This window comes from Urocitellus parryii, chromosome 3, assembly GCF_045843805.1.
Source record: "Urocitellus parryii isolate mUroPar1 chromosome 3, mUroPar1.hap1, whole genome shotgun sequence".
NCBI lineage: Eukaryota > Metazoa > Chordata > Mammalia > Rodentia > Sciuridae > Urocitellus > Urocitellus parryii.
In genome coordinates this window covers 207,064,926-207,080,633 of record NC_135533.1, presented here as the reverse complement: position 1 = coordinate 207,080,633, position 15,708 = coordinate 207,064,926, and the positions used below count along the sequence as shown (strand labels likewise).

Genomic DNA, 15,708 nt, shown 5'->3' with positions numbered 1-15,708 from the left:
CTTTTCCATTTTTTATAGGCCACCTGCATTCCTTGCCTCATGGCTTCTTCCTCCTTCAAAGCCAGCAAAAGTGGTCAAGTGTTTCTACATTCCACCACCTTGACCTCCTATTTGCCTCTCTTTTCCACTTTTTGGGATCCTGTGATTCCACTGAGCCCATCCCAATTAATCAAGATAACCTCCCCATCTCAAGACCCTTAACTTAATCATATTTTAACTTAATCACATCTATAAAACCCATTGCACTATAACATACTCATGGTTTCTGGGGACCTTTAGGTGGCCATTATTCTTCTATCTACCACAGTTGCCCTTGTCAGGGCAAACTCATGGTAAATCCTAAGATGGGAGACACACTAATGGTTTGAACAGAAAATATGGAATTTGGAACCGAGAAAATCCCTCCTTTCTATTCTGTCAGACTTTTACTGATGGACCATAACTGATTGCACTGGAATAACAGAAGAAATAGCTTGCCATTCAAAACCATGAGGGAAGAGAACTATTTGAATGAATGTCAATTTTTTTTTTCTATGCTGGGGATCAGTGTTGGACATGACCTTATGAATTCTAGGCAAGCACTCTACCACTGAGCTATATCTCCAGCCCAAATCTGTTGATTTTTCAGTCCAAACAGAAACCACAAAAGCTTATTTTCTGCATTTGTTTTACATGGCATTCAGGAACTACCACTACTATATAGCAGCCATTAATTCAAAATACAGTAGTAGTTAGGAAGACTACACTTAAGCATGCCAATATTGAGTTCTTATGAACTTTTAAAATAAAATACCCAAAGGATTATTACATGTTTGTGGTGAAGAAATCAAAACTGTCCTTTCTGAAAGGCCCAAATTCAAAATTATATAAATACATTATAAGAATTTTTTAACAAATATTTTTTCAGTTGTAGATGGACACAATACCTTTATTTTATTTATTTTATGTGGTATGAGGATCGAACACAGTGATTCACACATGCTAGGCAAGTACTCTACCACTGAGCCACGACCCCAGCCCCAAGACTTTTTTTTTTTTTAACTCCCCAGGCACTGTTCTAGCCATTTAATTTTTTCCAGCTTAGCTTCAAATCTTTTTTGACTCCAAGATAGAAGAGCAATGTTAGAGACACTCAAGTTATAGCCAGCATGTACCAATTCTTTGATTCGACTTTTTAAAGTACTTATGCTTGAATCCAGAACCCGAGGACTTTCAATTATTTGTAAAATACTAATTTTTTCTTCTATGAGGCAGTCTATTTTATCATTAAACTTTTTATCTGCCAAGAACATCATATCCGGATAGCTTAAGACAAATTTCTGTACCTCTTCTTCAGTACATCCGAGAGAAAACAGCTTCTCTTTGATATTTGTATAATTTCTTTTGGCACATTCTGTAGAAAGGTCTAGAATTCCAGCTCCTGGACCACATAGCAGTTGCAGCAGTTCTTCCTTGTTCAAGTTGAAAGTTGACTGTAAAAATTCAATGTTAGCTTTCACCCGTTTGGTGCTCTGAATTAAGATGAAAGGATTTTTAGAAATTATCTTCCTGACAAAATCTGTGGGATCATTGTGACCTAAGAACAAACAGACTTCCTGCAAAACTTCAATCATCTGTTTATTCAAATCAAGACTATTAGAAAAGGTGCGAGGGGCATTGGCTAATAATCGACATAGGCATTTCTGGGACAATCCAACTGAGTAGAGGAACTTTATATTATTTTCTAAATTTATATTATTATTGGACCGAAAAAAGGATTCAGGAGAACGTTCCAAAATATTTACAATTTCAAGGTCTGATGTCATAATCTTTCTCCACAGATCCCAACGTTTTGAAAGACTTTCAGAAGTGCGTGTTATAGCTCGTGGATATCTTGATATGATGCTAGCAATCACTTCTTTGCTAGCTCCTTTGGACAAAAGGAACATCTTTAGGTCCTGCTCATTAGTAACCATTCTATTAAAAACTCCAGGCTGTCGTTTCTTTGCCATGTCAATATCAACCCCCATAGTAAGTAAGTTGTTCAATAGGTCCTCATTCTCCAAAGGCTCTTTGTCTCATTATTACATGTCACACCAAAAAGCCTAAATGAAACTGATTTGAGGATTTCTGCTGAATAGCGAATCATCCAACATCTTGAACCAAAGAAAAGGTTACTTCTCATATACCAGAGGTTTCTTGATGCCATAATGGTCAGGTATCCCAAATCTTTTGGAAAGCTGCATAAAATAACACATATAATATTACACAAATATCTGCATTAAGTAACTAAATGACCATATTATCATCCTACAAGCATCACGGTCCTTTTTATAAGAAAATACCTATACTTTTTAGCTCTCCTGGTGCTAATGGTAATAATTCAGCACTCTTCACTCCCTAGCTCACTGCTTCTGTTGGTTATCTGTGAACCCAGGGCTGCTATCATTTTTAACATAAAGAAGAATGTGATGGCACCATCACTGCCCTAGAATTATTCTTGTTTTTTTTTTTTCTTTCTCTATTTGATCTTATTTGCCTTCTCTACGCAAAACCAGGAGTCCTTCTCCATCTCTACTTTGTCCTCCTGGTTTCTAAACCTTTGGTTTATTCCTAATAAATGACATTTTCATTTCTGCCTTGTCTTCCAACTTCCCAAGTATTTGATCTTTCCCTGCCCTTAGATACCAGGCTTCTTTGCCTCTGGTCTCCTGTTTTCAACTTCTAAATCCAGCCCTGAAAGCCAATACCTCAGATTATCTGATTTCTAGCTAAATATATTTTACTGGATTTATGCTATCCTTGAAATCCATGCAGGCTTTATAGCTTTAATTCTTACCATATAAAGACCTCTGGTCAACAGCTCCTGATTCTAATATCCATCTCATTCACTTTACCTGATTGTCCCCTTGGTTGTAATGCAAAAATTTAAAACAATTTTTATGTTCAAAAATATGCAGTTAGGGAACTGGGTGTGTACTTCAGTTATACAGTACCTGCTTAGCATGTATGAGGCCCTGGGTTTTCAATCTCTAGCACACATTCACATAAATACACACAAAATCTAGTTGTGATAATTAATCCAAACACTCCACAATGAGACCTCTCTATATTGCTCAAATTCCCAAGTTCAAGTGATCCTCCTGCCTCAGCTTCCCAAATAGCTGGGACTATAGGCATAAGCCAATGTGCCCAGCTTTATATAAACATTCAAATGTAATTTTTACCATTTTCCTCTACCCCATCACCATATTACACAAGACTAACCCAGGACTGTCTACACCTGTTTGACAACACTTTCAGCTTCTATCATGGGATTAAAACCTTTTTTTTAATATTTATTGTTTATTTTTTTTTAGTTTTAGGTGGACACAGTATTTTTATTTTATTTTATTTTATTTTTTATGTAGTGCGGAGGATAGAACTCAGTGCCTCACACATGCCAGGGAAGCATGCTACCACTTGAGCCACATCCCGAGCCCCATAAAACCTTAATAACTACGAACTTATATATGATTATAATCATAGGTCCCTATTAAATGAGCACCTTCATTCACAGGAAATATTTTATTAGGAAAGTAAGAGAAAATCGTTCTTCTATTTCTTAATCTATCAGAGGATTTGTTCCTATAAACTACTTAAGTTCTGAATCATACAACACATAGATTTGTTCCTAAACTACTTAAGTTCTGAATCATACAACACATAGATTTTTTTTTAAAAAAAACTACTTTCTCTTTTTTAGAATATATGACTGCTTGCAAGCAACACTCTATGACAGATTACTGAAACTGTCTGATACAATTTGAGCTTGCTATAGCAAGAAAGTGTAACCTACTCCAGTGTTCTCTCTTCCATGAGACAAGCTGTTATATAGGCTTAAGCAGTATTTTTTTTAAATAGAATATATGGCTGCAACAAATTTAGTTCTTGATTTCTAATTCCTTACATCGGTATCTTACTTAGAGGAGGCATGTCCCTTTGCCCCTTCTCTCAATTATGCATAAAATAGAAAATAAAGATAGATAATTCCAACCCACCACTAAAATTCTTGCTTAACATACTGCTTTTAGGATCAATTTCAATGAAAACCTCTTTGTATGTGTTTTTCAATTACTCCAATTTGGACAAAAACTTAGACTGTGCCTACATGCTAGAAACATTCCTGTGGCTCACATAGTCTACAGATTCTCAAAAGAACTAGGAAAAGTCTAAAACTATAGACTCGAGTAACATTCAAACTCAAAAGGCAAAGCATTCTCAAAGCAAACATCAAACAATAAAAACAAATCTAAACTCAACTGAGCTTACTATTCTTCAGTTCTCCATAACTCCACATACTATTCTATAACAACATTTCTTCCAAAAATGCATTAATTTAGAAATTCAGAAATAAGATCCTTCTTCTAACTCACGAATAAAGACTACCTTTCACAGCTCAACAGCCTGTTCTCTCTTCCATTCTCAAAGGTGACCTCTACTGGAGAATGGGACAGAACACTGTCAGCTAGATATCAGACCAACATTTCCTCAGAGGGTGCAAGATAATCCAATGGAATGTAGGGGGAAAAAATACTAAAACTCTAATGTATTCGTGTCTTAGCCTTTGAAAATGTACACTTCTACATGTTGTATAATGTATACAACATAATGGTACTATAAGACAGGTATAAATTACTATTTGTGAACTTTTTTATTGATAGTATGTACAAGTTGAAGTACTACTAACATAAACAGAGCTGAACAAGGCACAGAACATTCAGCAGAAATTCTAACAGCAATTCAAAAATAAGAGAAAATAAATGCTGAGTCTTTAAAAAGTAACAAATCTTTCACAAGTAATTTCATCTCTCAGTGAAACTTAAGAGAGTCACCCATGATAAAAATCTAAGTGAACTTTGCTTTCTTCCTCTTCCTCAACCGTCATCAAATCATGTAGATTCAGCTTCATCTCTGAACTCCAATCTCTCTACTTTTTTCTGTTCTCATGCTCTTAAGTCTTCATATTCTCTTCCACAAGCCATACCAGCTAACTAACTTGCTTCTTACACCAGTCACTCAAAATTGCCACAATACTGATATTTGTAAAAGAAAGATCTGATTATGTCCCTCATTCTGTGATTAAAGACCTTTTCAGTTCCCTCTCAGAAAAAAATAGACTCCACCTTCGAAGCCCCCACCACTTAGTTCAAACTACTTTTCCAGCTATCTCTTCTATTATCTTCAATCAAACTCACTGCCTAGCATCATCACCTCTCAGATCTCAGAACCCATTCTAGTCCCCCTATCTTTGCTTAAGCTGTCCTTTCTTTCAGAAAGGTTCATATTCCTGATATCTACCCATCATAAATAGTTTTCCCTCAAATCTTTAACTTAAAATATTTACTGTTGAAATTAATCACTTGATAATAATTTATTATTACAGAACTGAAATATGAACTGGATTACAACACTAATATGAAATAGTGACCTCAAAAATTGAATGAGCAGTTCTCTGCTAAACCGAAAATCAATAGTAATTAACAGTACTGACCATTAGTGAACATATGAGAAAACAGGAAAGTCTCAAATACTATTATTGGAGGATAATTTAGCCCCATCTATCACAATTTTAAATGTTCATCTTTTAACTCAACATTTCCACTTCTTTAGAATTAAACAAAGGGAAAAAAAGGACAAAAATATAACAATATTGTTATAAAAAAGTATGCCCATCCTAACATTTGCTATAGCAAAAAGAACCCCAAATGCCCACCAATAGTAAAATTATTTAACAAATTGTGGTATGCTATGTGATATAATACCATACAGGTGCTAAAAAAAAATCGTAGCATACCTAATGCAATTAAAAATATCCAAGATATTCTCAGTGGTAAACTGCATAAGAATGGATTATACTTTTAAAGGAAAGAAACGGTAATACATACAGCAAAAGGAAAAAGTGAAATTACATTTCTGAAAGATTAATGGGGGCTCTATCATTTCAGAAATATTATGATTTATTTAATGAGTATGTGTTATTTTGCAATCAGACAAAAAATGTAAACAAATTAAACTGGTCTAGGGGTGAATTATGCAATGGAAACTGTGTTACCTTTATTTTTCAATTTATAACACAAAAAATATCAGACTTCAAAAATACCAATACTTTTTACATTAGCAGCTCTTCTCCAGTCAAGTACTCATATAATATCTAGCAAGGTGAATAAACAGCCTGTTACAATTTGGATCTGGAACCCCCAGCAAAGGCCCATGTGTTAAAGGGTTGGTCTCCAGCTGGTGGCAGTTTCTGGAAGATAGTGGAAACTTCAGGAGGTAGGACCTAGCTGGAAGACATAAGTCAGTGTGGGGAAGGGTATTTTTGAAGGACATATTTTTGTTCCAAGACCCTCCTCTGCTCTAAGGAGAAATTATTCTCCACTAGGTGCTCCCAGTCATGATGTTCTGCCTCACTCCAAGCCCACAGTGATGGAGCCAAGTGATCATGGTTTACCTCTGAAACAATGAACAAAACAAATCTTTCCTCCTTTAAGTTGTTTTTCTCATGTACTTTGTCATAGTGACTCACACAGCCTGTTATTAACTTCCTCAATCAACAAATTACAAAAATAATAAATATTTCATAATTGTCTTCAATTTCTCTCTCAAACTGATTCAATTTCTCAAAACCATATATTAAGGGCTAATGTCCAAACTTAACATACTGAAAATCTCTGTACTTGTAACTTGTGAGGTCCAAGAAATAAAAGAAGAGGATTGGGACTGGGCTTGTGGCTCAGTGGCAGAGCGCTGGGTTCAATCCTCAGCACCACATAAAAATAAATTAAATAAATAAAATAAAGGCACTGTGTCCAACTACAACTAAAAAAAATATTTTTTAAAAAAGAAGAGGATTTATGTTCCCTTCTTCTCTACAATTGGCCTATTAAGGGGCTTCTAATGAAAATGGCTAATCACAGGCCCTAAGGCAACACATTCCAGCTGATCTTCTTTTGACACAGCAAGATAAGTAAATATGGAGTTCTTTGGAACAATGCATTTCTCCCCTTACTGATCTTAATTGGACTTTCATCCCTCCAGAAAAGCAGAAATCACTGTTGCTATACATGGCACACCCCCCCCCCCAAAAAAAGAAACGGCAAAACACTGCCAAGAATTCATAATAAAGAACAACGCATGATACTTCTGTAAGATGCATTACCTCATGTAAACTGAATATTTCTCAGTCATACTGAGAAGAAAACCGCTAGTATGCGACTAACGTGATGGGGAAGGGTAGTGAAATCTCGAATATATTTTGTAAAACCAGAGCTAAATGCTTCATACACATTATCTTAACCCCATGTACAACACCCTAAAAAGTACTACTTCTAAAATTACAAAATCTAAAAGGGCACCGAGTCCCCTTAGTTTGCGTAGAGAGTTTGAACCCTGCTTCATCTTTCTTAACTCAAAAACCACAGCAATGACACATCAGAGGCTCTTCTCATCCCTCTTATTCCCCCAGGGGAAGCTCGGCAAGGAGTTGAGCTTAAACCAAATACACCCAGGCACGCTTTCAAACAAAAACAAAAACCGGTCAGCTCCCAACTCACCTGAACTGTACACAGTAGCAAGGATTAACATAGATGCCTTCTACATCCGCGTCAGGAATCCTGAACTGGACCGAGGAGAGGAAGTGGAGAAGACTAACTTCCTGCTTTGGGCCGCGCGCATATGTGACGTCATCGGCCCTGCGCCCCTACGGCCTTGCTTTAGTCCTCAGTAGCCCGACTTGAAGAGCCCTGCAGAGGGCGGTAAGAGACCGTTGTGAGTGCCGGGATTGGCATGACTGGGCCGGTTTTGAGGGCGTGACAGGGAGGAAGCTACTCACCGGCCAGCCTGTTTCTCTATCAATGAACCAATTCTGTTTTATCTTCCGCTTAGATTTCTCATATTTGTTGTCACTTTGAATTAACTTTGTTTTGTTGGTTTTTAGGATGAAGATTTATCTTTGCGAATGGAGTCACTAACAATCAGTTTATCTAGTAAGTGAAACTACTTACTGCTTTTCTCCAGGTTTAAAAAAAATTGATACTGAAAAAATTAGAAATGACTCCTGTGTGCATTTGTAAAGTCTACTGCTGCGTGGAAGTGATTCCTATGTCTGCATTAACGTTTACCATTACATAAAAATATATAAATTTAGGTATATAAATTGCTTTACAATCATAATGTAAAACAAAATCTATTTTAGGAATCACTAAGTTCCATACTTAAAGAAGGCCTTTGAGACTATGGAGCCACAGTCTTCTCATTTTACAGATGGGAACATTGAAACCCTTTAGAAGAAAGCAAGAGAATGTATGCTTTGGGGATGGGGCTGTAGCTCAGTGGCAAAGAGCTTGTTTAGCATGTTTGAGGCCTAAGATTCAATCCCCAGGACCACACAGAGAGATGGGGCATGTCTTCTGTGTTTTATACCACATGCCCTCTTGCACTGACATTTTATAAAACATTTCTTCAGATCAAGTAACAGGTATAAGTTTGTTTTTGTGATCTCTTGTGCATAAAGGAAATTGGTTCTTCTGAAAATAAGTTTCATATTCCATCCAAATTTTTCTGAGTTCAGATATGCTATAATTACATATTATAAAATATTTAAATAACAATAAAAGTGAGTAATGGCTGGGTTAAGATGGTATGTTATTAATTGGGATTTTTCTTCTATTTCTGCAATGATTTTTTGAAATGTGCTCATTACTTCTAGTAAGAGCAGTGACTAATACCTTTCTGTTATTTATGGAGCATTACAAAAGAAATGTATATACCTTGCCTGTATTTTATTCATTTATTCAATGAACATTTATCAAGCACCTGCATTCTAAGGCCCTGTTTCCAGGCTTACAAGCCTTTATATATAGTGGAAAACAAAACAAAGTTCCTGCCCTTCTGGACCTTAGCTTCTCAGACTGAGTGTCTTGTTCCTCTACTTGCTTCTCCCATCTGCCTTCCAATAGTTGACTCAAGTCTCTACTAAAGTAATGAAATTAAGAAAAAGAAAGTGTGATTGAAATATGGAAACATTTGAGGGCTGGGGGAAAGACCAAAGGCAAAGAGTAAAAGATGAAGGAACAAAGAGGAAAACAGGATGAAACAAACTCATAGGAACATGGTGAAAAAGAGTTTTTCCTATAGACTGTTCTAAAGTCTTCATCTTTCTGAGTGTTTTATGAAGGCTAAAACAATTCTAATTTTAATTTCAAATTTATATTATCATATTACATCTCCCTTACAAATATTTTTCTTTTCTGAAACAATGGTATTTTTATATGGTATTTATTTTTTATTTTATTGTAGCAGTAGATGGATAGAACGCCTTTATTTTATTTGTTTATTTTTATGTGGTGCTGAGGATAGAACCCAGTGCCTCATGCATGCTAGGCAAGTGATCTGCCACTGAGCCCCAGCCCCAGCCCTGGTATTTGTTTTTTAAATGATCTTTCTTGGGAAAAAAAAAAAAAAAGGTCAGTATCAGCAATACCACCACCACCACCTTTTTAATACAAAAAATGGTCACAGAGGAAAGGCACAGACTCTGGAGCTCACCATCCCCAAAATGGATTTAGAACTCAGGAGCTAGGCCAAAAGTCAAGTTCACATGCAGAATCTGTGCTGTAGTCTAAATTGTCTCCTACCATGTTACAACTAAAGACTGTTCTGTTGTGTCCAATGTGCCTGCCTGTCTTGCTCTGCCACAGAGGTTCACAGATCCTCATTAGACCACTCATATTTGAATCTCAGCAGACCCAATTAAGGTCAGAAAGGAAGTCACCCTCCACTGCCCACGCTGTTGATATTACACACTGATGGGACTCCTGGATTCAATAAAAAATGTATCCCCTACCTCCTCATCAACTTCATCTGTCAGCTTCCTACAGTCTCACTTGAGTGCCCTCAGAGGAATGTCTTATCTCTACGCAGGACCTACTCTCTTCTCTTGCCTGTGGCTGTTTTTATACATATGAAAACAAATGAAAAATCTACAAGGTGGTCAAGGTTGATTAAAACAGTAGGGAAAAGTTGCCCTGAGATTTTTTAAAGTAGTTAACACTATTTATTTTCAAACAAACAAAAAAAGATAGCTCAAAACTGCCTTCCTTTTCAAAACAGATGCTTTTTAACAACCTTTCTAATGATTTTACTTCCTGCAAATTTCTTTCTCTGAAAGACTTGCTGAGTCAGCTTTCCTACTCCCACACTCACTACCTCAAGTGTCTGTGGCAAAGAACTGGATACTTAGCCTGGCAAACTTGCTGATTCTGGACCAATATGATCCTGGCTTCCCATGGAAGTTGGATTGCCAATATCATCAGGACAGAATTGTCCAGAAGAAACAGAATAATCTTTTGAGATCCCATTCAGTCTCAAGTTTAAATACCTTTGGAACTGTTTTATTCTACCACACTGTTAGTCACCCTGAAGTGATTCTTAATCATTGGTAGAAAAAATTATCTCACTAGAGAGCTGGGAATTCCCCAAATATTCAAAAAAATGAAATAAAATCTTTCTTGTCCAGAATCATCCTTCTTCCTTTAAAGATTTATTCCTTATTATCTATACTGTGGTGATTTCAAATTGCAAATATATTTGAAAGGGGAAATGTATTAAGCCAATGCTGGGCAAAATTTTTATACAAAGGGCCACATAATAAATATTTTAAAATTTGAAGGTCTATGTTGCATATTCTTTCTTTCTTTCTTTTTAAACAATGCTTTCAAAATGTAAACACCATTCTTAGCTTGAGGGTGGCCTACCCATGAGCCATAGTCTGCCAACATCTGCACTAAACTATAAGGAGCTACACTCATGTAACTGTAGCTTAGTGTGTTGACCACTGTATTATAGGCATCCAAAGAATAGGAATCTTAAGAGAAAGAACATAAAAGAGGAAAATATTTAATAATATTTGAAAACATTCATCCAACACTATCTGCCAGGTACTATTCTTATTACTTCACTTATATTATTAACTATTTAATTCTATGTTGGAAGTATTAGTATCTCCATTTTACAGATGAAGAAACTGAAATAAAGACTAAGTACTTAAGCTCACACAGGTAATAGAATTAGAAATAGAGCTTCAGAAGTTGGGCTCCAGAGTCTATGATCATAATTGCAACTGTATGCCTATGCCTATACTCAGGGAGAAATAACATTTTAATTCACTTTTTAAAATACAAATAAGTTTTTTAAAAGTATCAAAATATTCACCCACAATTCTATCACCTTGAAATAACAACTATTTACATTTTAATATTATTTTGGTTTATATTATTCCAGAATATTTCTGAGTATAATTCTTCTCCTTAGTCCACTCTATTAGGTAGGTATCATAGTTTTACAAATGGGAAAACCAAGGCCTAGATGGATTAAGTAACTTTATCAAGGTCATAAAGCTAATATGTATGTGGAACCAGGATTTGAACCCAGGCTGCTCTTCTAGAACATGTTCTCTTACCCTCTGGTAAGAGCATTTCAATTTTTACTTACTTGCTGCAATCTCGTTAACTTCCTGTTTATTTTATTTGATTGTGGTGCTGGGCATCAGACCCAGGGCCTCTCACATGCAAGACGAGTACTCTACCACTGACCTATATCCCCAGCCCTGCCCCTGGGTTTATAAAGAACAGTCACTCATATCTTCTACCAGTACTTTCATTACTTTTTTTCTTCCCACATTTTTAATTGGTGCATTATAGTTGTACATAATGATGAGATTTGTTGTTACATATTCCTGTATGCACAAAATATGACAATAGAATTTGAGCAATATCACTGCCCAATACTTCCTTCCCACCCCTGGTCCTTTTCCTCTACTGATCTCCCTTTGATTTTCATTAGATCCTTCCCCCCACCACACCACCTTTCTTTTTCTTTTTCCTCACTATCTTCCACATATGAGAGAAAACATAAAACCCTTCACCTGAATTTAGAATATTTCATTTAACGCAATGGTCTAAAGTTCTGTTCATTTTTCTGTAAATGACAGAATGTCATTTTTCTTTATGGGTGAATAAACTCCATTGTGTATGTATAACATTTTCTTTATCTGTTAATCTGTAGATGTACACCTAGGTTCCATGGTTTGGCTATTGTGAATTGTGCTGCTATAAACATGAGTAGCACTATAATATGTTGATTTTAGGACAAATAATGAGGAGCGGTATAGCAGGTCATATGGTGATTCTATGCCTAGTACTTTGAGAAACTTCCATACTGATCTCCATAGTTGTTGTAATAATCTAGAATCCCACCAGTAGTGTAAAAATATTCATTTTTCTCCATTTCCTCCTCAGCATTTATTATTTGCATTCTTGATGAGTCCCCTTCTGACTGGTGTGAGAAGACATCTCAGTGTAGTTTTTATTTGCATTTCCCTAACTGTTAATGATGCTGAATATTTTTCATATATTTGTTGGCCATTTGGATTTCTTCTTTTGAGAAGTGTGTGTGTTGAATTTGCCCATTTATTAATTGGGATTTTTTATAGTTTCCAAATTCTTTGTATATTCTAGATATTAATCCTGTGTCATAAGAGTAGCTAGCAAAGATTTTCTCCCATTCTGTGGGTTCTCTCTTCACATTCCTAATTGCTTAGTTTTGGCGGGCAGGTTTTTAATTTGATGCCATTTCATTTATTAACTCTCAGCATTATTTCCTGAGTTTCAGTGGTCCTATTGAGAAAGTTGTAGCCTGTGCCTGTATGCTGGAGCATTAACCTACATTTTTTTCTAGGGGATGCATGGTTTATGATCTAATTCTGAGGTCTTTGATCTATTTTGAGTTGACTTTTGTGCAGTTTGAAAGGTAAGAGTCTAGTTGCATTATACATAGCAATAACTAGCTTCCAAGTACCATTTGTTAAAAAGGCTATCTTTTCAGCAGAGCCCTCGGTGCACACCTGTAATCCCAGTGGCTTCAGAGGCTGAGGCAGGAGGATCGAAAGTTCCAAGCCAGCCTCAGCAAAAAGTGAGGTGCTAAGCAACTCAGTGAGACCCTGTCTCTAAATAAAATACAGAATAGGGCTGGGAATGTGGCTCAGTGGGTTGAGTGCTCCTGAGTTCAATTCCTGGTATATATAAAAAAAAGCTATTTTTTCTCCAGTGTACATTTTTGTCACCTTTGTCAAGGATCGGATGACTATAAATGTATGGGTTCATTATTATTTTTATTTGTTTTTCCTTTAAATCTTTGAATCATCTGGACTTTATTTTGAGACAAGAAATGAAGTAGAGGTTTTATTTTGTTTTCCAAATGCCTAGTTAATTGTTCTAAAATTATTCAATGAGTAATGCTTTCTTTGCACAAGTTTGAAATGTCACATTTATCATGTATTAAATTATTTTTTACTTGAGAAAATTTACATTTATTTAATGTCAAACAACATTAAATTTTACACTGCATATTAGATATTAGTGAAATGCTCATTATTAACAGGTTTACACAAAGGCATGAAATGAAAAGCAGAATTTTTTAAAAAAATATTATTTTAGTTGTCAATAGACCTTTCATTTATTTATTTATATGTGGCGCTAAGAATCAAACCCAGTGCCTCACACATGCTAAGCAAGTGCTCTACCAGTAAGCCACAACCCAGCCCCTGAAAAGTGGAATTTTGCTGAAACAATTTACATTTCATTAGAACTTTATCATAAAGTAAACTAATTACAAAATATAGACAGAAGGAAGAGTTATATTTGTTTTATGTTATTTTTTTAAAAAAAGAATAGTCACCTTTTGTTTACTAGAAAGTCTGTGAGAAGTGCTCAGTGCCCTCTTCGAGTAAACAAAGGGATGACATAGTCTTTTTATAGATTTCAGCACATTTGTGTGAGGAATGGCATAACTGACTTCGAAGAGTTTTCTCCCCATAAAACACATTCTTTAAGCAATTAGAAATTTAAATGTAAGACTAAACAATAACTGGTCAAAGGAGAACACTGTAAACAAATAAGTGAAAATATATATAGTTTACCATAAGAAAGGGTAAGAAAAAACAAATAAGTGAAAATGTATAGAATTTACCATAAGAAAGGGTAAGAAAAAACATTTTATAACATGTGCAACGAGGAACTTTTCTCAATATTTTCTTCAAATTATCTTAAAGAAAATTATATTTCGGTTAGACACAATGTATTTATTTATACCCTATCAAAAGAACAAATTTTTTTTCATGAGGTTAGTTCATTGTACAATTAAGAAAATGTACAAAATAAAGCCTATGGCTTGATTGCTAGTGGCCAAACATGTTTTCAATCTTTGTCCTAATATAAAAGATTTTTAATCAACTACAAACTGATGCAGAATATCTTTCCTACCTTTCCAAGTCTTGTCAGGAACAATAAGATACAATAAATTTGCCCCACAGGATTTTAAAGTAGTTGGTCTAGTTAATTATGGCCTCACCACTCTTAATTCTTCTACAAGTCTAGTGGAAATACAGTCTAAAAGTTCCTTCCAGCTCTAAAAGGCAGAGATTATATTGAGTGGGAGCTTTGCTCTCTTTGTACCATAGTGGTAGTTGTATTTATCAAAAAAAAATGTTCATTCTTCTTCCTATCCTAAAGATTCAAATCAATGCAAATAAACCTAAATTTTGATAAGTTTTAAGTAACTGCTGTCCTTGCTAGGTGCTAGAGAGAAGGCAAGTACTACTTGTCAGATAACCAAAGGAGCGGATATAGGGATGTCCAAAGCAGCCAACTAACAAGGAATGGGAAGCTTTGGGTTACTCCCCTCTAACTTTCTCGCTTCATTACTAATATCAACTAGGCAACTTATGTCCTCCAAATCCTACTTTGACAATAGTCATGCCAACCAAATATGAAATGTTGCCTGTTCCAGAGCTGCTTCTAAGAACTTACCTCTTCACTTTCACCCATGAGGTAGATGCTTGACTTTTTCACCTCTGTGCACCTCATATCCTGCAGAACTTAATCCTAGCTGCTTATTAGCATCACCAAGGGAGCTCTTTAAAAATGTTGAAGCCTATCTTTCTACCCCCAGGGATTCTGATCTAATTGGTTTAACATGAGGTCCTGGCATTGGTCTGTTTTTAGTTTTAGTTCAGAGTTGGTTTTTTGTTTGTTTGTTTGTTTGTTTTTCCTAAATCCCCAGCAGATGACTCTAATATATAGCCAGAACTGAGAACAACTACACCTTTGAAACAGAAGTTGCTTAATTTTCATCTCCTGGTTAAGTCTCAACGCTGGATTCTGGGCCCAATTCTGTTCCTGTCCAGGGAGAATTCAAGGATTCTTAAGCTAGCAGCTCAACAGCTCAATACTTAGGGTTTAATCCCACTGTGGCCTGGACTCCCAGTTCCAATAATTATAGGTGGTTGCTATTCATCATGAATAAGCCCTTGCCCCAAAGGAACAGGAATGGCAAAAGTGTTAACAGTTGCTGGGCAGGCAAAAACAGCAGATGTTTACTCTAATATTCTCCCACTTCTTTCTGCTTCCTATCCCCTCTGCTCATCTCATTTTAACAAAGTTCTCCCTTGTAAACAAGATCACTTAATGACCTTTACGGATAGAAAATATCTGTCCTAAATATCTGTCTTTAGTTATGTCTTATGTCAAGCTGCCAGATATTTCTGTTTATTTTATGACAAACTCCTCCTAATAACCTCTTTCTGAGATACCTCATCTTTAATCCTGTCTTCTCCCTTTTTTAATTGCACCC

General features: G+C 35.8%; 1 non-coding gene and 1 pseudogene across 2 annotated transcripts; one reads left to right on the top strand and one right to left on the bottom strand.

The window, feature by feature from the left end:
- Window positions 1–1,037: 1,037 nt before the first annotated feature.
- Window positions 1,038–7,644, bottom strand: LOC144253830 (transcription termination factor 1, mitochondrial pseudogene; annotated as a pseudogene). Its single transcript, XR_013343373.1, has 2 exons — window positions 7,575–7,644; window positions 1,038–2,219 (listed from the first exon to the last, which is right to left on the bottom strand). The product of XR_013343373.1 is annotated as a transcription termination factor 1, mitochondrial pseudogene (transcript).
- Window positions 3,742–3,867, top strand: LOC144254032 (small nucleolar RNA SNORA28). Its single transcript, XR_013343406.1, has one exon. It is a non-coding gene; the product is annotated as a small nucleolar RNA SNORA28 (small nucleolar RNA).
- Window positions 7,645–15,708: the final 8,064 nt, after the last annotated feature.